This window comes from Kogia breviceps, chromosome X (assembly GCF_026419965.1).
Source record: "Kogia breviceps isolate mKogBre1 chromosome X, mKogBre1 haplotype 1, whole genome shotgun sequence".
Classification (NCBI taxonomy): domain Eukaryota; kingdom Metazoa; phylum Chordata; class Mammalia; order Artiodactyla; family Physeteridae; genus Kogia; species Kogia breviceps.
The window spans coordinates 114,189,104-114,212,200 of NC_081330.1; the positions used below are offsets into that span (position 1 = coordinate 114,189,104).

At 38.4% G+C, this 23,097-nt stretch overlaps 1 protein-coding gene across 4 annotated transcripts in view; it reads left to right on the forward strand.

Moving 5' to 3' along the window:
- The window catches only part of PCYT1B (phosphate cytidylyltransferase 1B, choline), a 155,810-nt gene that overhangs the window by 127,936 nt on the left and 4,777 nt on the right, over positions 1 to 23,097 (forward strand). The window lies entirely within an intron of this gene.

Consider the following 23,097-nt stretch of genomic DNA (forward strand, 5'->3'; position numbering starts at 1 on the left):
AATACCTTGAGACAAATAAAAATGGAAATACAATACACCCAAACTTATGGGATGCAGCAAAAGCAGTTCTAAGAGGGAAGTTTGTATCAATAAATGCCAACATCGAGAAACAACAAAAAAATCCTCAAACAACATAACTTTACACACCAATAACTAGGAAAAGATTAATACAGGAAGCCCAAAGGAAGGAAATAAAGACCAGAACAGAAATAAATGAAACACAGACTAAAAAGACAGTAGTTAAGATCAACAAAAGAAAGAGCTGGTTCTTTGAAAACAAAATTGACACACCTTAAGCTAGACTCATCCAGAAAAGAAAGGAGGACTCACAACAAAATTACAACTCACAAAGGAGACACTACAACTGACACCACAGAAATTCAAAGGATAAGAGACTACTATGAACAATTATACACCAACAAATTTGACAACCTAGAAGAAATGGATAAATTCCTAGAAACATACAGCCTACTGAGACTGAATTGTGAAGAAATGGAAAATCCAAACAGACTGATTACTAGTAAGGAGATTGAATTAGTCAATCAAAAACCTCCTTGGGATTAATATATACACACTACTATATATAAAATAGATAACCAACAAGGACCTACTGTATATAGCACAGGAAAGTACACTCAATATTTTATAATCACCTATAAGGGAAAATAATCTGAAAAAGAATGTATATGTATGTATATATATCTGAATCACTGTGCTGTATGCCTGAAACTAACACATTGTAAATGAATATAAAAATAAATTTAAAAATATAAAAAATAAAAAAATATATATGTATATATATATATGTATAAATATATAAAGTTTCACATATACTACTTCCTATGGTCTGAGCATTTGTGCCCCTCCCCCCCAATTTCATACGTAGAGATCTTAACACCCAATGAGATGGTATTAGCAGATGGGGCCTCTGGGAGGTGAGAAGGTCATGAGGGCAGAGCCCTCAAAAATGAAGTTAATACTCATATAAAATAGACCCCAGAGAGCTCCCTTGCCTCCTACCACCATGTAGGGACACAAGAAGGCTATGAGCAGGACGAGGCTCCTCACTCAATCATACGGGCACCTTGATCTTGGACTTTTCAACCTCCAGAACTGTGAGAAATAAATTTCTGTTATAAGCTAAAGAAAACAAACAAACAAAAACCCACCCAACAAAAGTCCACAACCAGATGGCATTACTGGTGAATTCTCTCAAACATTTAAAGAATACTGATCATGTTCAAAGTCTCCCAGAAAAAAAAAAAAAAAAAGGAAGGAACACTACCAGGGCAATATCCCTGATGAATACAGATGCAAAAATCCTCAACAAAATATTAGCAAACCACATTCAACAATACATTAAAGGGATCATACACCATGATAAGTGGGATTTATTCTAGAGCTGCAAGGATGGTTCAACATCCACAAATCAATGTGTTATACCACTTAAACAAAATGAAGAATAAAAATCACGTGCTTACTCAAGAGATACAGAAAACGCATTTGACAAAATTCAACATCCACGTATGATTAAAAACTCTCAACAAAGGATATAGAGGGGAATGTACCTCAACAACATAAAAGCCATATATGACAAGCCACAGTTAACATTATACTCAACGATGAAAAGCTGAAATCTTTTCCTCTAATATCAGGAACCCTAAAGACTCCACAAAACTGAGAAAAAATAAATTCAGTTCAGTTGTAGGATACAAAGTCAATATACAGGAATTGTTGCATTTCTATACACTAATAAAAACTGTCAGAAAGAAATTAAGACAACAATCCCATTTACAATTGCATCAAAAAGAATAAAATACATAGGAATAAATTTTACCAAGCAGGTGAAAGATCTGTACACTGAAAATTATAAGATGATGATGAAAGAAATTGAAGACACAAATAAATGGAAAAACATTCTGTGTTCATGGATTGGAAGAACATTGTTAAAATGTCCATACAACCCAAAGCAATCTACAGATTCAGTGCAGTCCCTATCAAAATTCCAATGGCATTTCTCACAGAAATAGAACAATCAATCTTAAAATTCATATGGAACTACCTAAGATCCCAAATAGCCAAAGCAATCTTGAGAAAAAAGACCAAAGCTGGAGACATCGTGTGCCCTAACGTCACACTATATTACAAAATGATAGTAATCAAAACAGTGGGGGATTGGCATAATAACAGACACATATCAATGGAACAGAATAGGGAGGCCAGAAATAAATCTATGCATATATGGTCAATTTATGACAAAAGAGGCAAGAATATACAATGGGGAAGAAGTCTCTGCAATAATGATGCTAGGAAAACTGGACAGCAACATGCAAAGAGAATGAAACTGGACCATTCTTTCACTGTACACAAAAAGCTAACTCAAAATGGATTAAAGAATTTAATGTAATACCTGAACCCATGAAATTCTTACAAGAAAACATAGGTGGTAGGCTCCTTGACATTGGTCTTCACAATGATTTGTTGGATTTGACACCAAAAGCAAAGGCATCAAAAGCAAAAATAAACAAATGGGACTACACCAAAGTACAAAGCTTCTGTAGAGCAAAGGAAACCAACAAAATGAAAAAGCAACCTACCAAATGGGAGAAAATATTTGCAAATCATATCTGATAAGGAGTTAATATCTAAATATATATATATATATATAAAACTTATACAACAACAAAAAACCTATGATCCAGGAAAATGAGATCATAGATACAGACAACAGATTGGTGGCTGCCAAAGGTAGAGGGTGGGGATGTGTAAAATGGGTGAAGGGGGTCAAAAGTACAAAATTTCAGTTATAAAATAAGTCCTGGGGAACACACAGCACGCCTCAGGCTGTTGCAACATCTTGCCGGCCTCTCCAGCCACAGGCTCGCCCTGCATTCCGTGCCCCTCCCTTCACCCAGCCTGAGTGAGCCAGAGCCCCCTAATCAGCCGCTCCTGTAACCCTCTCCTGTCTGGGCAAAGAACAGATGCCAGAGGGCGACCGACATGCAGAGGCGGGGCCAAATCCAAAGCTGAACCCCGGGAGCTGTGCGAACAAAGAAGAGAAAGGGAAATTTCTCCCAGCAGCCTCAGGAGCAGCAGATTAATTCGCCACAATCAACTTAATGTACCCTGCATCTATAGAATACCTGAATAGACAACAAATCAACCCAAAATTGAGGCAGTGGACTTTGGGATCAACTGTAGACTTGGGGCTTGCTGTATGTGACTGACTAGTTTCTGATTTATATGTTGCCCTTAGTTTAGTTTTTAGCATGTGTTATCACTGATGGATTATGTTTATTGGTTTGGTTGCTCTTTTCTTTTTTTATGACTTATTTTATTAATATTAACCTTTTTTATTTTAATAACTTTTATTTTATTTTATTTTACTCTATTTTCTTTCTTTCTTTTTTTCCCTCCCCTTTCTTCTGAGCCATGTAGCTGACAGGGTCTTGGTGCTCTGGCCGGGTGTCAGGCCTGAGCCTCGGAAGTGGGAGAGCCGAGCTCAGGACACTGGACCACCAGAGACCTCCTGGCTCCATGTAATATCAATCGGTGAGAGTTGTCTCAGAGATCTCCATCTCAATGCTAAGACCCAACTCCACTCAACGACCGGCAAGTTCAGTCCTGGACACCCCATGCCAAACAACTAGCAAAACAGGAACACAACCCCACCCATTAGCAGAGAGGCTGCATAAAATCGTACTAAGTTCACAGACACCCCCAAACACACCACCGGATGCAGCCCTGCCCAGCAGAAAGACAAGATCCAGCCCCACCCACCAGAACACAGGCACCAGTCCCCTCCACCAGGAAGCCTACACAACCCACTGAACCAACCTTACCCACTGGGGGCAGACACCAAAAACAACAGGAACTATGAATCTGCAGCCTGCGAAAAGGAGACCCCAAACACAGTAAGTTAAGCAAAATGAGAAGACAGAGAAACACACAGCAGATGAAGGAGCAAGGTAAAAACCCACCAGACCAAACAAATGAAGAGGAAATAGGCAGTCTACCTGAAAAAGAATTCAGAATAATAATAGTAAAGATGATCCAACATCTTGGAAATAGAATGGAGAAAATACAAGAAAAGTTTAACAAGGACCTAGAGGAACTAAAGAGCAAACAATGATGAACAACACAATAAATGAAATTAAAAATTCTCTAGAAGGAATCAATAGCAGAATAACTGAGGCAGACGAACAGATAAGTGACCTGGAAGATAACTACCACAGAGCAGAATAAAGAAAAAAGAATGAAAAGAATTGAGGACAGTCTCAGAGACATCTGGGACAACATTAAACACACCACCATGGGGCTTCCCTGGTGGCGCAGTGGTTGAGAATCCGCCTGCCGATGCCGGAGAAATGGGTTCGTGCCCTGGTCCGGGAAGATCCCACATGCCGCGGAGCAGCTAAGCCCGTGAGCCATGGCCGCTAGGCCTGCGCGTCCGGAGCCTGTGCTCCGCAACGGGAGAGGCCACAACAGTGAGAGGCCCACATACCGCAAAAAAAAAAAAAAAAAAAAAAAAAAAAAAAAAAAAAAAAAAAAAAAACACCACCATTTGAATTATAGGGGTCCCAGAAAAAGAAGAGAAAAGGGACTGAGAAAATATTTGAAGAGATTATAGCAAAAAACTTCCCTAACATGGGAAAGGGAATAGCCACCCAAGTCCAGGAAGCGCAGCGAGTCCCATACAAAATAAATCCAGGGAGAAACACACCAAGACATATATTAATCAAACTGTCAAAAATTAAATACGAAGAAAAAATATTAAAAGCAGCAAGGGAAAAACAACAAATAACACACAAGGGAATCCCCATAAGGTTAACAGCTGATCTTTCAGCTGTTTCTTTCTGAAACCCAGAAGGGAGTGGCAGGACATATTTAAAGTGATGAAGGAGAAAAACCTACAACCAAGATTACTCTACCCAGCAAGGATCTCATTCAGATTTGACAGAGAAATTAAAACCTTTACAGACAAGCAAAAGCTGAGAGAGTTCAGCACCACCAAACCAGCTTTGCAAGAAATGCTAAAAGAACTTCTCTAGGCAGGAAACACAAGAGAAGGAAAAGACCTACAATAACAGACCCAAAACAATTAAGAAAATGGTAATACGAACATACATATCGATAATTACCTTAAATGTAAATGGATTAAATGCTCCCACCAAAGATATAGACTGGCTGAATGGATACAAAAACATGATCTGTATATATGCTATCTACAAGAGACCCACTTCAGACCTAGGGACACATATAGACTGAAAATGAGGGGATGGACAAAGATATTCCATGCAAATGGAAATCAAAAGAAAGCTGGAGTGGCATTTCTCAAAACAGACAAAAAAGACTTTAAATAAAGACTGTTACAAGAGACAAAGAAGGACATGACATAATGAGCAAGGGATCAATCCAAGAAGAAGATATAACAATTGTAAATATTTATGCACCCAACATAGGAGCACCTCAATACATAAGGCAAATGCTAACAGCCATAAAAGGGGAAATCGACAGTAACACAATCATAGTAGGGGACTTTAACACCCCACTTTCACCAATGGACAGATCATCCAAAATGAAAATCAATAAGGACACACAAGCTTTAAGTGACACATTAAACAAGATGGACGTAACTGGTATTTATAGGATATTCCATCCTAAAACAACAGAATACACTTCTCAAGTGCTCATGGAGCATTCTCCAGGATGGATCATATCTTGGCACACAAATCAAGCTTTGGTAAATTTAAGAAAATTGAAATTGGGTCAAGTATCTTTTCCTACCACAATGCAATGAGACTAGATATCAATTACAGGAAAAATAAAACGGAAAACATACCAACACATGGAGGCTAAACAATATGCTACTAAATAACCAAGAGATCACTGAATAAATCAAAGAGGAAGTAAAAAACTACCTAGAGGCTTCCAGGGTGGTGCAGTGGTCGAGAGTCTGCCTGCCGACCCAGGGGACACGGGTTTGTGCCCTGGTCTGGGAAGATCCCACATGCTGCGGAGCGGCTGGGCCCGTGAGCCATGGCCACTGAGCCTGCACGTCCGGAGCCTGTGCTCCACAATGGGAGAGGCCACAACAGGAGGCCCATGTAACACACACACACAAAAAAAACAAAAACAAAAAACTACCTAGAAACAAATGACAATGAAAACACAAAGACCCAAAACCTATGGGATGCAGCAAAAGCACTTCTAAGAGGGAAGTTTATAGCAATACAATCCTACCTCAAGCAAAAAAGAAAAATCTCAAACAACTTAACCTTACACCTAAAGCAATTAGAGAAAGAAGAACAAAAAACCCCAAAGTTAGCAGAAGGAAAGAAATCATAAAGATCAGATCAGAAATAAATGAAAAAGAAATGAAGGAAACAATAGCAAAGATCAATAAAACTAAAAGCTGGTTCTTTGAGAAGATAAACAAAATTGATAAACCATTAGCCACACTCATCAAGAATAAAAGGGAGGGCTTCTCTGGTGGCACAGTGGTTGAGAATCCACCTGCTGATGCAGGGGACGTGGGTTCGTGCCCTGGTCCGGGAAGATCCCACATGCCGTGGAGCAGCTCGGCCCATGAGCCATGGCCACTGAGCCTGTGCGCCTGGAGCCTGTGCTCCGCAACGGGAGAGACCACAACAGCGAGAGGCCCACATACTGCAAAAAAAAAAAAAAAAAAAAAAAAAAAAAAAAAAAAAAAACCAAACCCCCCCCCCCAAAACCCCACAAAACAATAAAAGGGAGAAGACCCAAATCAAGAGAATTTGAATTGAAAAAGGAGAAGTAACAACTGACACTGCAGAAATACAAAGGATCATGAGAGATTACTACAAGCAACTATATGCCAATAAAATGGACAACCTGGAAGAATTGGACAAAGTCTTAGAAAAGCACAACCTTCTGAGACTGAACCAGGAAGGAACAGAAAATATAAAAAGACTAATCACAAGCACTGAAATTGCAAATGTGCTTAAAAACTTTCCAACAAACGAAAGCCCAGGACCAGATGGATTTACAGGCGATTTCTATCAAACATTTAGAGAAGAGCTAACACCTATCCTTCACAAACTTTTCCAAAATATAGCAGAGGGAGGAACACTCCCAAACTCATTCTATGAGGCCACCATCACCCTGATACCAGACAATTATGTCACAAAAGAAAGAAAACTACAGGCCCATATCACTGATGAACATAGATGTGAAAGTCCTCAACAAAATACTAGCAAACAGAATCCAACAGCACATTAAAAGGATCATACACCACGATCAGGTGGGGTTTATTCCAGGAATGCAAGGATTCTTCAGTATGGGCAAGTCAATCAATGTGATACACCATATTAACAAATTGAAGGATAAAAACCATACGATCATCTCAATAGATGCAGAGAAAGCTTTAGACAAAATTCAACACCCATTTATGATAAAAGCCTTGCAGAAAGTAGGCATAGAGGGAACTTTCCTCAACATAATAAAGGCCATATATCACAAACCCACAGCCAACATCATTCTCAATGGTGAAAAACTGAAAGCATTTCCACTAAGATCAGGAACACGACAAGGTTGCCCACTCTCACCACTCTTATTCAACATAGTTTTGGAAGTTCTAGCCACAGCAATCAGAGACAAAAAAGAAAGAAAAGGAATCGAAATAGGAAAAGAAGAAGTAAAGCTGTCACTGTTTGCAGATGACATGATACTATACATGGAGAATCCTAAAGATGCTACCAGAAAACTACTATGAATGAAGAACACTATGAAATACTATGAAATAAATACTTGCTCAAATACTATGAAAATGAATGAATTTGGTAAAGTTGCAGGATACAAAATTAATGCAGACATCTCTTGCATTCCTATACACTAATGATGAAAAATCTGAAAGAGGAATTAAGGAAACACTCCCATTTACCACTGCAACAAAAACAATAAAATACCTAGGAATAAACCTACTTCGGGGGACAAAAGACCTGTATGCAGAAAACTATAAGACACTGATGAAAGAAATAAAGATGATACAAACACATGGAGAGTTATACCCTGTTCTTGGATTGGAAGAATCAATATTGTGAAAATTACTATACTACCTAAAGCAATCTACAGATTCAGTGCAATCCCTATGAAACTACCAATGGAATTTTTCACAGAACTGGAACAAAAAATTTCACAATTTATATGGATACATGAAAGACCCCAAATCCCAAAGCAATCCTGAGAAAGAAAAACAGAGCTGGAGGAATCAGGCTCCCTGACTTCAGACTATACTACACAGTTACAGTAATCAAGACAGTATGGTACTGGCACAAAAACAGAAATATAGATCAATGGAACAGGATAGAAAGCCCAGAGATAAACCTACACACATATGGTCACCTTATCTTTGATAAAGGAGTCAAGAATATACAGTGGAGCTAAGACAGCCTTTTCAATAAGTGGTGCTGGGAAAACTGGACAGCTACATGTAAAAGAATGAAATTAGAACACTCCCTAACACCATACACAAAAATAAACTCAAAATAGATTAAAGACCTAAAGGTAAGGGCAGACACTATAAAACTCTTAGAGGAAAACATAGGCAGAACACTCTATGACATACATCACAGTAAGATCCTTTTTGTCCCACCTCCTAGAGAAATGGAAATAAAAACAAAAATAAACAAATGGGACCTAATGAAACTTACAAGCTTTTGCACAGCAAAGGAAACCATAAACAAGACCAAAAGACAACCCTCAGAATGGGAGAAAATATTTGCAAACGAATCAATGGACAAAGGATTCATCTCCAAAATATACAAGCAGCTCAGTATCAAAAAACAAACAGTCCAATCCAAAAATGGGCACAAGACCTAAATAGACATTTCTCTATATATAGATATACAGATTGCCAACAAACATATGAAAGGGTGCTCAACATCACTAATCATTAGAGAAATGCAAATCAAAACTACAGCGAGGTATTATCTCACACCAGTCAGAATGGCCATCATCAAAAAATCTAGAGGCAATAAATGCTGGAGAGGGTGTGGAAAAAGGGAACCCTCTTGCACTGTTCGTGGGAATGTAAATCGATACAGCCACTGTGGAGAACAGTATGGAGGTTCCTTAAAAAACTAAAAATAGAACTACCATATGACCGAGCAATCCCACTACTGGGCATATGCCCTGAGAAAACCATAATTCAAAAAGAGTCATGTACCACAAGGTTCATTGCAGCACTGTTTACAATAGCCAGGACATGGAAGCAACCTAAGTGTCCATCAATAGATGAATGGGTAAAGAAGATGTGGCACATATATACAATGGAACATTACTCAGCCATAAAAAGAAACAAAACTGAGTTATTTGTAGTGAGGTGGGTGGACCTAGAGTCTGTCATACGGAGTGAAGTCAGAAAAAGAAAACCAAATACTGTATGCTAACACATATATATGGAATCCAAAAAAATGGTTCTGATGAAACTAGGGGCAGTACAAGAATAAAGATGCAGACATAGAGAATGGACTTGAGGACACTGGGAGGGGGAAGAGTAAGCTAGGAAGAAGTTAGAGAATGGTATTGACATATACACACTACCAAATGTAAAGTAGATAGCTAGTGGGAAGCGGCCGCATAGCACAGGGAGATCAGCTTGGTTCTCTGTGACCGCCTAGAGGGGTGGGTTAGGGAGGGTGGGAAGGAGGTGCAAGAGGGAAGGGGATATTGGGATATCTATATACATATAGCTGGTTCACTTTGTTATACAGCAGAAACTAACAACAATGTAAAGCAATTTTACAATTTTGGAAAGCAATTTTATTATACTCCAATAAAAATGTTAAGAAAAAAAAGAAACTATTGCCTAATCTAATGTCTTACAGATTTACACCAATGTTTCCTCTAAGATCCATTCTGAGTTAATTTTTATATGTGGTATGAACTAAGGTTCCAATTTATTCTTTTGCATATGGATATCCTTTGTCTATCACCATTTGTTGATAAGGATACTCTTGACATCCTTGTTGAAAGTGAATTTACTTTTGATATATGGGTTTATTTCTAAGTGTTATCATCTTAATAATTTTAAATCTTCCAATCCATGAACACAGGATGTCTCTCCATTTACTTAGGTCTTTAGTTTCAACAACGATTTGCAGTATACAAGTCTTATATTCATTGATTAAATTTGCTCATACATATTTTTTTCTTTTTGTTATTTTAACTGGATTTAAAAATATTTTTAGATTGTTTACTGCTAATGTATAGAAATACAACTGATATTTTTCTATATTCCTAAAAAAAGTCCTGGAGATGTAATGTACAGCATGGTAATAATAATACCCTTGCCTATTTGAAAGTAGATCTTAAAAGTTCTCATCACAGAAATTTGCAACCATGTATGATAACAGATTAACAAGATTTATTGTGATTTATATATATTTATATATATATACACACACATACATATGTATATATTATATGTGTGTTATATATATATGTTGTACACCTGAAACTAATATAACAGTATATGTCAATTATACCTCAAAAAATATAAACATGAACATAGACTTTTTTCCTCTGTTGTTTACTGCTATATCCTCAGGGTTTAGATTAATCCTCAAACCATACATAGTGTGCTGTCGGTAAATGTTTGTTGAAACAATGAATCTTTTTTTAAAATATTTTTTAACATCTTTACTTGAGTATAACTGTTTTACAATAGTGTGTTAGTTTCTCCTTTACAACAAAGTGAATCAGTTATACATATACATATGTTCCCGTATCTCTTCCCTCTTGCGTCTCCCTCCCTCCCACCCTCCCTATCCCACCCCTCTAGGTGGTCACAAAGCACAGAGATGATCTCCCTGTACTATGCAGCTGCTTCCCACTAGCTAATCTAATCTACATTTGGTAGTGTGTATATGTCCCTCTCCATGCCAGGAAAACCCTCCATAATATTTTGTAATAGACAAAATGTTTCTTTACAACACCATCTTAGAACTACTTTAGCCATGCTAGCAAGAAAAACCCCATCATATGTATATGCATACACATGTACATATACATATATACAGTTATTTATGCATACCTCATTTTGTTTTATCCATTCATCCATTGATAGACATTTAGAGTGTTTCCACTTTTTGGCTATGAACATTACTATACAAATATCTATTTAAGTCTCTGCTTTGAAGTCTTTTGGGGTATATACCCAGAGGTAGAATTGCTAAATCATATGATAATTCTTTTCAATTTTTTTGAGCAACTGCCATACTATTTTCCATAGTGGCTACACCATTTTACATTCCCTTGGCAACGCACCAAAGTTCTAATTTCTCCAGCACTTGTTGTTTTCTGTTTGTTTCTTATAATAGCCATTTTCATGGCATTGCTAAGTTTTAAGACTTAATTTTGAGAAAAGAAATATAAAATTCAGTTCATGGATCTGAACTAGATTTCCCACGTGCCTTTTGGACGGTTTAAAAAATTGTCTTCCAACAAATACTCAAGTAAAGCATGAGTAAACATGAAAAGCTTCCTACTATGAAAGTTATGGAGAGCTGGTCATGAGCAGGGACTCACTTCCTAGCTGGGTGGCCTTAAGCAAGTTCACTTACTTCTCAGCCATTTCCTAGGGTTGTTGGGAAGATTAAATTTTCTCATACTTTAAAGCCCTTTTCAACAGTGCCGGGTACCCAGGGCACATGTCGGGCACTGTTTCAGGGTGAGTTGTTGCTTATTGATTTGCACAGAACTGAAACTCTCCATGAGTTCCATCTTGATTATCAGAGGTTCCATCTTGATTATCAGAGGTCCAAACCATCTGTAAGTAGGATATTTTTTATTTCCTTTTTGGTGGTGGCAGAATATATCTGAGGCACTGAAACCTTTAAATGCATTTGTCAAGACATTTTACTGCCTTACTAGATATTAAGAACTTTCTTTTAAAAGGGAAAACATTGTAGGAGGGGAAATAGAAAATTATTTTCATGTGGACAGGACTATAAATGGGATTATTTTCTTGGGAGAAAACTTTATAAATGGAAACCTCTTAATAGAGCAAAAGACTGAATTTAAATTCAGTCTTTTCTCTTTGAAAATGCCATGCCACAGTCTTCGTTATTTGTTATATTTCTAAAGTACTTTTCTTCCCAGGAAGATCATTACAAACTGTCCCCTGACCCGATTCAATTCAGCTCCTTTGCAGGGGAACCACCCTTCAAAATGTACCAGAAACAGATCAGAGAGCTTGCAAATCAAGACCCATAGTTGTTTTGCGTGGATGCTGCATTTTATAAAGTGTGACACCACTGTTTATCATTAAGCATTCAAATAATTTCACCCTCTTAGGCAGAATATTCAGTTATGAGCTTGAGTCAAACTCTAGTAGACAAGTTGTAGATTCCTTAGAAAGTGGGCTTCTAATGGAAATGCTGACAATCCGTTAACATCAGAACAGCTAGTGGCTGCCACTAAAAATATACTTAAAGATTACAGTAATAAAAACACATATTTAAAAATGCCTACTAGGGGCTTCCCTGGTGGTACAGTGGTTGAGAATCCGCCTGCCTATGCCAGGGACATGAGTTTGAGCCCTGGTCTGGGAAGATCCCACATGCCGAGGAGCAACTAAGCCCGTGCACCACAACTACTGAGCCTGCTTTCTAGAGCCCGCGAGCCACAACTACTAAGCCCGTGTGCCACAACTACTGAAGCCCACACGCCTAGAGCCTGTGCTCCACAACATGAGAAGCCACCGAAATGAGAAGCCCACGTACCGCAACGAAGAGCAGCCCCCGCTCTCTGCAACTAGAGAAAACCCGCGTGCAGCAACAAAGACCAACGCAGCCAAAAATAAAATAAATTTTAAAAAATTTAAAAATTAAAATGCCTGTTAGAAGTTCAAGGATTTTTATTTTTCACATTGCCGTTAATAATAGGCCACCCTATCCTTTTGGCATTTGACTTTATCTCATAAATGGGCTTAATCTAAATTAATGCTGTTAAAGCATTTTTTCTGTTTGATTTTGAGGGGTTTGGATCTTTGGGCAGAATTATCAATGCCTTTAATGGAAGATGAATAATCGGTGTATTCATAGAATTATGGAATTTTAAATCTGGAAGGGATCTCAGTGATCTCTCGTATCTGCTAGAGATTTAAGCTCCTAAAAAGTAATGGGCTATGGGCTTCCCTGGTGGCGCAGTGGTTGAGAGTCCGCCTGCCGATGCAGGAGACACGGGTTCGTGCCCCGCTCTGGGAAGATCCCACATGCCGCAGAGTGGCTGGGCCTGTGAGCCATGGCTGCTGAGCCTGTGCGTCCGGAGCCTGTGCTCCGCAACGGGAGAGGCCACAACAGTGAGGGGCCAGCGTACCAAAAAAAAAAAAAAAAAAGTAATGGGCTAGAACTTATAAAGGGAAAATGACTGTGGGGGAATTGATGTTGTGCCTGAGGCCTTAATATTTTCTTACTTGTGACATTATTGCAATGCCCTTTGGCCTACTCTCCTTGCCTCAGTTATCTTTCTTTTTTCCTACTGTATGTTTTTTTGATGGTAAAAATAGTATGTTCATTGTAGAACTATTAGAAAGTAAAGAAAATAATAAAAGACTAAAAATCACCTCTAGCCTCATCACCCAGAGTAGTCACTGCTAATATTTGGCGGGTATTGCCCCCACCTTTTTTCCATCTACATGTATATCTTTCCTTTTACAAAATTGGGTTCATGCAGAACATACTACTCTAAAATCATTTTTACTTTGCAATAGCTCATGAATATTTTCTCACATTACTGAATATTCTTTAAGGACTTGATTTTCATCAGCTGCTTAGTGTATAATCTCAGAGTTGTGCAAGATTTCTCTAACCTGTTTAGGGAGTTTGACGTGTTGTCTGTTGACACTGCAATGAATGTCCATGTACACACATTTACATCTCTGATTGTCTCCTCAGGAAAAAAAGTTTTGTGCCTATTGCCCAGTTACCCCTCCGAACGGCACTACTATTTTACCCTTCCACCAGCAGTAACAGGAGTGTAGTCTTTTTCCCGAGCCCTCACCAACACTGGCCATTACAAATTAAAAAAAAAAATCTTGGGGGAATGACATCATCAAGATGGCAACATAGGTCATTCCCTACTTTGTTCTCCCTCACAAGAAGAACTAACAACTATTCACAGAGAAGACACCACTGAGAGAATGCTAGAACACTTGGGTGAGGCTGAAGCACCCGCTGCACCACAGAGACCAAGACAGGTGGCATTAGAAGGGTAAGAGGAGCCACTACGTGCTCACCGTACTGCCCCTCCCCCAGGCCAGCATGGCACCGTGGAGAAATCTCCCGAGCCTCTGGTTCCTCCAGTGGCAAAAAAGGCCCAGATGGACATCCAGCTCTCCCAGCACTGTGGGTTCTTTCTTGCGAGACCATCTCTGGTCTTACCCCATGGAGACTGCAGAGGAATCTGAAGGACTTGACCACTGAGAATCTCATCATGCTACAACCAGCACTCTGATCTCAGTGGACCAAGTTCCTATGTGCAGTGCCCAAGTAGTAGCCCCAGCCAGCCACTTTGTCCATCTGCAGAGTCGAGTCATTGGCACCATCTGACCCGGGAACTCAGTGGAGTCCAAGTCTGTCTGATTTGGGTCCTCAGACAAAGATTTTTGGCCCAGGAGCCAGGTCTGTCCCCACGCATGCAGAGGAGCTGAGTTTTAACCCCCACTGACTGCTGATTGAAGCTCCCAGCCCCACCCAACCAGAAAGCCTGGCCAGAACACCTGGGAAGCTGCACAGCCCAGCAATACTTGAGCACAGAGTCTGGCAGGCAGAGCTGACAGACGGCAGAGCAAAGCCAGTGGCTGTGTTCAGCTAGGAAACTTAGGGTGCAGGTCAGCTTGAATCAAGACCACCAACAAAGAGCCTTTCTGGCCTCAGAATTAGTTCTCCCACCGTACCCAGGAAGGGAACCTAATTCACAGCCCCACTCACTGCTGAATACACCTTGCAACCCACCAGACCATGGAATCTAAGTAGAGCACATGGGAAGCTGCCTAGCCCATCCAACAACCCTGCGTACAGTGGCACTTGGACAGAGAGCAAAACTGGTGGTCCCGTCTGGCCAGGGAATTCAGTACACACTCTTGCCTGACTCAGGTCCCCAAACAACAAGCTGTACAGGCCCTGGGGCCTATTCGGCTGCCCTACCAGGGAAGAGAAGCTAATTCATAGCCCCACCTACCCGTGAGTATAGTACCCAGTCATGACCATCTAGTAATCCTGACGAGAAAACCCAGGAAGCTGTGGAGCCCAACCTACAGCCTCACTTGTGCAGGGAACCAAATCAGCAGGCCTATCCAACTATTCTCAGGCAGCAGCAAGCCTGCCCTGCCCCATCACCTCAGAACTTGGGCAGTGGCCTCACCCCAAAATAAACCCTGATAGCAAGCCATTCCTGCCCAAGGATGTTACCAGCAAACACATCCAGAAACCCAAACTGAGCTGACCATCTCTGCCAAAGCACACATGTAAAGTCTGGAAGAGAAGACCACTTCCTCTAATGTGCATATACCAATGTAAGAAATCAAGGATCATGAAAAATCTGGTTAATATAACAGCAAAGGAAACTAATAAAGCTCCAATTTCTGACCCTAAAGAAATGGATATCTCTGAACTTTCAGACAAAGAATTCAGAATAATCCTCCTAAAGAAGTTTAGTGAACTACAAGCACACACAGACAACAAAATTAGGAAAACCATACATGAACAAAATGAGAAACTCAAAGAAATAGGATCAAAAAAAAAAAAAAAACCCCAAACAGAAACCCTAGAGCTGAAAAATACGATGACTGAAGAACTCAACAATGAGCTTCAAAAGCAGACTCTACTAGGCACAAGAAACCTAGAAGTCAAGAAACTATCCGGTGGAGCAAAAAGAAAAAAAACAATGAAGAAGAGTGAATAAAACCTATGGGAATTACAGGACACAATCAAAAGAAACAGTTTGTGCATTATGGGAATTCCAGAAGGAGAAGATAAAGAGACAAAGTGTATTATTTAAATCGGTAATGGCTGAAAACTTCCCACAACTTGGGAGAGAAAGGGACATCCAGATCCATAAGGCACAAAGGACACCAAATAGGTTAAACCTGAGTAGGGCTACACTGAGATTATAATTAAATTGTCAAAAGTCAAAGGCAAAGAATTTTGAAAGCAGCAAGAGAAAAGAGAAATTACCAACACTGGAACCCTCGTAAGACTTCTGGTAGATTTCTCAGCAGAAACGTTTCATGTCAGGAGAGAATGGAATGGTATATTCAAATTTTTGAAAAAAACCATCAACCAAGAATTCTATGCCTGGCAAAGCTATCCTTCAGAAATGGAGAGATAAAGGTATTCCTGAAGAAACAAAACCTGAGGGAGTTTATCACCACTAGATCTGCCTTACAAGAAAGGCTAAAGGGAGTTCTTTGAGTAAAAGGACACTAAATAACATCATAAAACATAAGAAGGTAGCATAAAACTCACTGGTAATAAGTATATAGTCAAAGTTAGATTCTGTAATGTAACACTGGTACATAATTCACTTATAACTGTATGTTAAAAGTTAGAAAACAGGACTTCCCTGGTGGTGCAGTGGTTGAGAATCCTCCTGCCAATGCAGGGGACACGGGTTTGATCCCTGGTCTGGGAAGATCCCACATGCATGTGCACCACAACTGTGGAGCCTGTGCTCTAGAGCCTGTGCGCCACAACTACTGAAGCCCACAAGCCTAGAGCCCGTGCTCTGCAACAAGAGAAACCACTGCAATGAAAGCCTGCACACTACAACAGAGTAGCCCCCACTTGCCACAACTAGAGAAAACCTGCACACAGCAACGAAGACCCAATGAAGCCATAAATAAGTAAATAAATAAGTAAATAAACTTTAAAAAGTTAGAAAACAGTTAAAAATAACATGACTACAATAATTTGATATTGTTTACACAATATTTAATAATATATCAACTGTCCAGCAACAATAACCTAAAATGTGAGGGAGAGGACAAGCAAAAGTAAAGTTTAGGAAGTCTACTGAACTTAAGTCATTATCAGTTTAAAATAGGGTGTTATTATTTTAATATAGTCTATGTAAGCCTCATGGTAATGATAAGGCAAAAACCTGTAGTATTTACACAAAAGAACATGATAGAGTTGTCAAAGCATACTGATACCAAAAGACATCAAAACACACACAAAAAACACAGCAAGATATGAAACAAGGAACAGAGGAACTACAAAACAGCCAGAAAACAATTAACAAAATGGCAATAATAAGTCCTCCCCTATCAATAATTACTTTTAACATAAATGGACTAGATTCTGCAATCAAAAGATAAAGAATGGCTAAATCATTAAAAAAAAAAAACACGATCCAACAATATGTTGCCCACAAGAGGTTCACTTTAACCTTAAAGACACACACAGACTGAAAATAATATTAAAAAAACAACCCAATCCAAAAATGGGCAGAAGACCTAAATAGACATTTCTCCAAAGAAGACATACAGATGGCCAAGAAGCACATGAAAAGCTGCTCAACATCACTAATTATTAGAGAAACGCAAATCAAAACTACAATGAGATATCACCTCACACCGGTTAGAATGGACATCATCAGAAAATCTACAAGCAACAAATGCTGGAGAGGGTGTGGCGAAAAGGGAACCCTCTTGCACTGTTGGTAGGAATGTAAATCGATACAGCCACTGTGGAGAACAGTATGGAGGTTCCTTAAAAAACTAAAAATAGAACTAACATATGACCGAGCAATCCCACTACTGGGCATGTACCCAGAGAAAACCATAATTCAAAAAGATACATGCACCCCAATCTTCATTGCAGCACTATTTACAATAGCCATGTCATGGAAGCAATCTAAACGCCCATCGACAGACGAATGGATAAAGATGTGGTACATATATACAGTGGAATATTACTCAGCTATAAAAAGGAACGAAACTGGGTCATTTGTAGAGACGTGGATGGATCTGGAAATTGTCATACAGAGTGAAGTCAGTCACAAAAACAAATATCGTATATTAACGCATATATGTGGAACCTAGAAAAATGATACAGATGAACCGGTTTGCAGGGCAGAAATAGAGACACAGATGTAGAGAACAAATGTACTGACACCAAGGGGGGAAAGTGGCAGGGGTGGTGGTGGTGGGATGAACTGGGAGATTGGGATTGACATGTATACACTAATATGTATAAAATAGATAACTAATAAGAACCTGCTGTATAAAAAAAATTAAATTAAAAAATAATTAAAATTTTAAAAACAAACAGGAAAATAAAGAAAAGAAAGGGGTGGAAAAAGATAATCTAAGCAAATGGTGTATTTTAAGAAGTCAGGAGTAGGTGTACTTACATGAGACAAAATAGACTTTATAATAAAAATAGTACAAAGAGACAAAGAATGTCATCATATGATAAACGGGTCAGTCCATCAAGAAGATATAGTAATTGTAGATATTTATGCATCCAACGTTGGAGCACCCAAATATATAAAGCAGACCTAAATTGAGAAACAGCAATACAATAATAGTTGGGGACTTTAATAACCTACTCTCAACAATGGATAGATCATCCACACAGGGAATCAATAAGGAAACAGTGGATATGAACAATGCTATAGATCAACTGAACCTAAGAGACATATACAGGATATTCTATCCAATAACAGCCAAATATACACTCCTAAGTGCATATGGAACATTTTTTAGAATAGACCATATGTTAGGCCACAAAACAAGTCTAAGCACATTTAAGAATATTGAAATCAGACCAAGTATCTTCTCTGACCACAATGGTATGAAACTAGAAATCAGTAACAGGAAGAAAACTAGAAAATTCACAAATACATGGAAATTAAATAATATTCCCCTGACCCATCAAAGAAGAAAGGGGAAAAAAATGTATCTTGAGACAGATGAAAAATGGAAATACTACATACCAAAACTTATGGCATGCACCAAAAGCAATTCTAAGAGGGAAGTTCATAGCAATAAATGCCTACATTAAGAAATAAGAAAAGTCTCAAATAACATAACTCTATACCTTAAGGAATCAGAAAGAGCAGAACAAACTGAGCCCAAAGTTAGCAGAAGGAAGGAAATAAAGATTAGAGCAGAAACAAATGATATAGAGACTAGGAAGACAATAGAAAAGATTAACAACACTTTAACAAAACTAAGAGTTAGTCCTTGGAAAAGAGAAACAAGGTTGTCAAGACCTTTAGCTAGACTCACCAAGAAACAAAGAGAGAGGACTCAAATCAACAAAATTATAAATGAAAAGGGAGACATTACCACTGATACCACAGAAATACAAAGGATTATAAGAGACTACTATGAACAATTTATACACCAACAAACTGGACAACCTAGAATAAATGGACACATTTTTAGAAACATACAACCTAACAAGACTGAATCAAGAAGAAAGAGAAAATCTGAACAGACCAATTAGTATTAAGGAGATTGAATCATTAATCAAAAATCTCCTGATGAAGAAAAGCCCAGGACCAGATGGCTTCACTGGTGAATTTTAGCAAGCATGTAAAGAATTAATTCCATTCCTTCTCAAACTCTTGCCAAAATATTGAAGAGGTGGGAAACTCCCAAACCCCTTTTACAAGGTCAGCATTACCCTCATACCAAAGCCAGAAAGGGACACTCTCAGAAAAGAAAACCATAGGCCAATATCCCTTATGAATATAGATGCAAAAATTCTCAGTAAAATACTAGCAAACTGAATTCAGCAGCACGTTAAAAAGATCTTTCACCACGACCAAGTGGGATTTATCCGAAATGCAAGGATAGTTCAGACACAAATCCATCAATGTGATGCATTAATAGAATGAAAGGAAAAAAATCATATGATCGATCATCCCTATAGATACAGAAAAAGCATTTGACAAAATTTAACAACTATTTATGACAATTGTTAAAAACTACAAACTAGGTATAGAAGGAACATACCACAACATAATAAAGGCCATATATGACAGTCCCACAGCTAACATCATACTCATACATCATACATGAAAGGTAAAAAACCTGTCCTCTAAAATCAGGAACAAGGCAAGGCTGCCCACTCTCACCACTCCTATTCAACATAGTACTCAAAGTCCTAGCCAGAGCAATCAGGCAAAAAAAAGATATAAAAGGCATTAGAATTGGAAAGGAAGAAGTAAAATAGTCTCTATTTGCATATGACATGATTTTATACATAGAAAATTCTAGAGACTCCATCAGTAAACTGCTAGATCTAATCAATTCAGTAAAGTTGCAGGATACAAAATTAACATACAAAAATCAGTAGCATTTCTGTACAGATAATGAATTATATAAAAAAGAGACTTAAATTATCCCATTTACAGTAGCATCAAAAAGAATAGAATACTTAATTTAACCAAGGAGGTGAAAGATCTCTGCACTGAAAGCTACAAGACATTGAAGAAAGAAATCCAAGAAAACAGCAATAACTGGAAAGATATCCCATGCTCTTGGATTGAGAGAATTGTTAAAATGTCCATACTACCCAAAGCCATCTACAGATTCAATGCAATTCCTATCAAGATTCTAATGGCTTTTTTTTTTTCAGAAATAGAAAAAAAAAAAGTCCTAAAATTTATATGGAACCACAAAAGACCCTGCCCGGACAGCCAAAACAATCTTGAGAAAGAAGAACAAAGTGGGAGGCATCACACTTCTTGCTTTCAAGCTATACTATAAAGCTGTAGTAATCAAAACAGTATGACAGTGGCATAAGAACAGACACATAGACCAACAAAACAGAATTGAGAGCCCAGGAGTAAACCCATGCAAGGGAGCCAAAAGTACTCAATAGAGAAAAGACAGTATCTTCAATAAATGGTGCTAGAAAATTGGACATTTACATGTAAAAGAATGAAAGTAGACCCCTATCTTACACCACCCATGAAAACTAACTTGAAATAGATTAAAGATTTCAGTGTGAGATCACAATACATAAAATTCCCAGTAGAGAACATCAGAGCAAAACTCCTTGACATGGGTCTTGGTGATGATTTTTTGGATATGACACCTAAGGCACAAGCAACAAAATAAATGAGACTACATCAAACTGAAAAATTTTGCATGGCAAAAGAAACCACCTGCCAAATTAAAAGACAGCCTATGGAAAGGGAAAAAATATTTACAAACCATGTATCTGATAAGGAATTAACATCCAAAATATATAAAGATCTCATAAAGTTGAATAGCAAAAAACCAACTAATCCAATTTTAAAATGAGCTAAGAACCTGAATAGACATTTTTCCAAAGAAGATATACCAATGGTTAACAAGTACATGAAAAGATGTTCAACATCACTAAATCAACAGGGAAACGCAGATGGAAACCACAATGAGATATTATCTCACACCTGTTAGAGTGTGAGCAATAAAAAGACAAGAGAACAAATGCTGGCGAGTATGTAGAGAAAAGGGAACGGTTGTGCACTGTTGGTGGGATTGTCAACTGGTACAACCAATATGGAAACATTATGAAGGTTCCTCAAAAAATTCAAAATATGATCCAGAATTCCCATTTATGGGAATACAGTTGACCCTTGAACAGGTTTGAAGTGCATGGGTCCACTTATACTTGGATTTTTTTCAGTATTAAATACTAAGGTAGTACATTATCTAGAGTTGGGTGAATCCACCGATGTAGAACTGTGAATGCAGAGGGCCAATTCCCATCTTTCACACCGATTTTTCGACGGCACAGAGCGTCAGCATCCATAACCCCCCCCACACTGTTCAAGGGTGAACTATTATATCTGAAGGAAATGAACACTGTTTAAGAGATAACTGCACCCCTGTGTTCATAGCAGCATTATTTGTAATAGTGAAGACATGGAAACAACCTAAGTGTCTGTCGATGGATGAATGGATAAAATTGTGATTTACACACACACACACACAAAATGGATTATTACTCATCCATATAAAAGGAGGAGATCCCGCCATTTGTGATAACACGGATGGACCTTGAGGGCATTTTGCCAAGTGAAATAAGTCAGAGAAAGACAAATACTGTATGATTTCACTGACAGATTGTGTTTACCAGAGGTAGGGAGTATGGGGAGGGGAAATTGCATAAAGGGGGTCAAAAGGTACAAATTTCCAGTTATAAGTAAGTACTAGGCATGTAATGTACAACAAGATCACCACAGTTAACATTGCTGTATGGTATATATGCAGGTTTTGAGAGTACATCCTAAGAGTTTTCATCACAAGGGAAAAAAATGTGTATCCATATGAGATGATGGATGTTAACTAACCTTATCGTAGTAATCATTTCACGATTTAAGTGAAATCATTATGCTGTACACCCTAAACGTATATAGTTTAAGAGAAGAACCAGAAAGAGAAGTTCAATTGTTCATACAATTGAATTGTATGTCAATTCGATCTCAAAACTGGAAAAACTTTTAAAAGGTTGGGTAGATGAAAAATATCTTTAGCAATCTGATATATTAAAAAAGGTATCTCACGTCAATCACTTTGCGTTAGTTTATTAGTGATGCCAAACCTTTTTTAGAGTTCATTTTTAAGTCTTTTGCGAGTTACCTGTATGTGCCAAATGCTCGTCATGTTCCTTTTGGTTTTTAAGCTGTTTATATACTAAAATGCTTAATTTGTATTTAAATGTTGCAAAAATTTCCCCCCTTTTTTCATTTGCCTTGTACCTTATTTCATAGTGGTTTGGTGCTTTTTTTTTTTTTTTTTTGAGGTACAGAAGTTTTAAATTTTCTATATGGCCAAACATCAATCTTTTTTTTTTTAATGGTTTCTTTTTTTGCTTTTATGCTCATACCCGAAGGTCTTTCTACATCACCGATCTTCCCATACCCCTCTCTTGATTAAGACCTTCCAGGGGCTCTTCAGGAGAAATCTATCCTCCTCCTGGTGCTCCAGCCTCAACTACTGTCACCCTACAGGCACTTGGGGTCCAGTCAGGCCAAGCAGTTATGCTTAGCCCTGTCTACTTAGCACCTTCTGGTTGGAAAGCCATTCCTCATCCAGCCCCACGGGCTCAC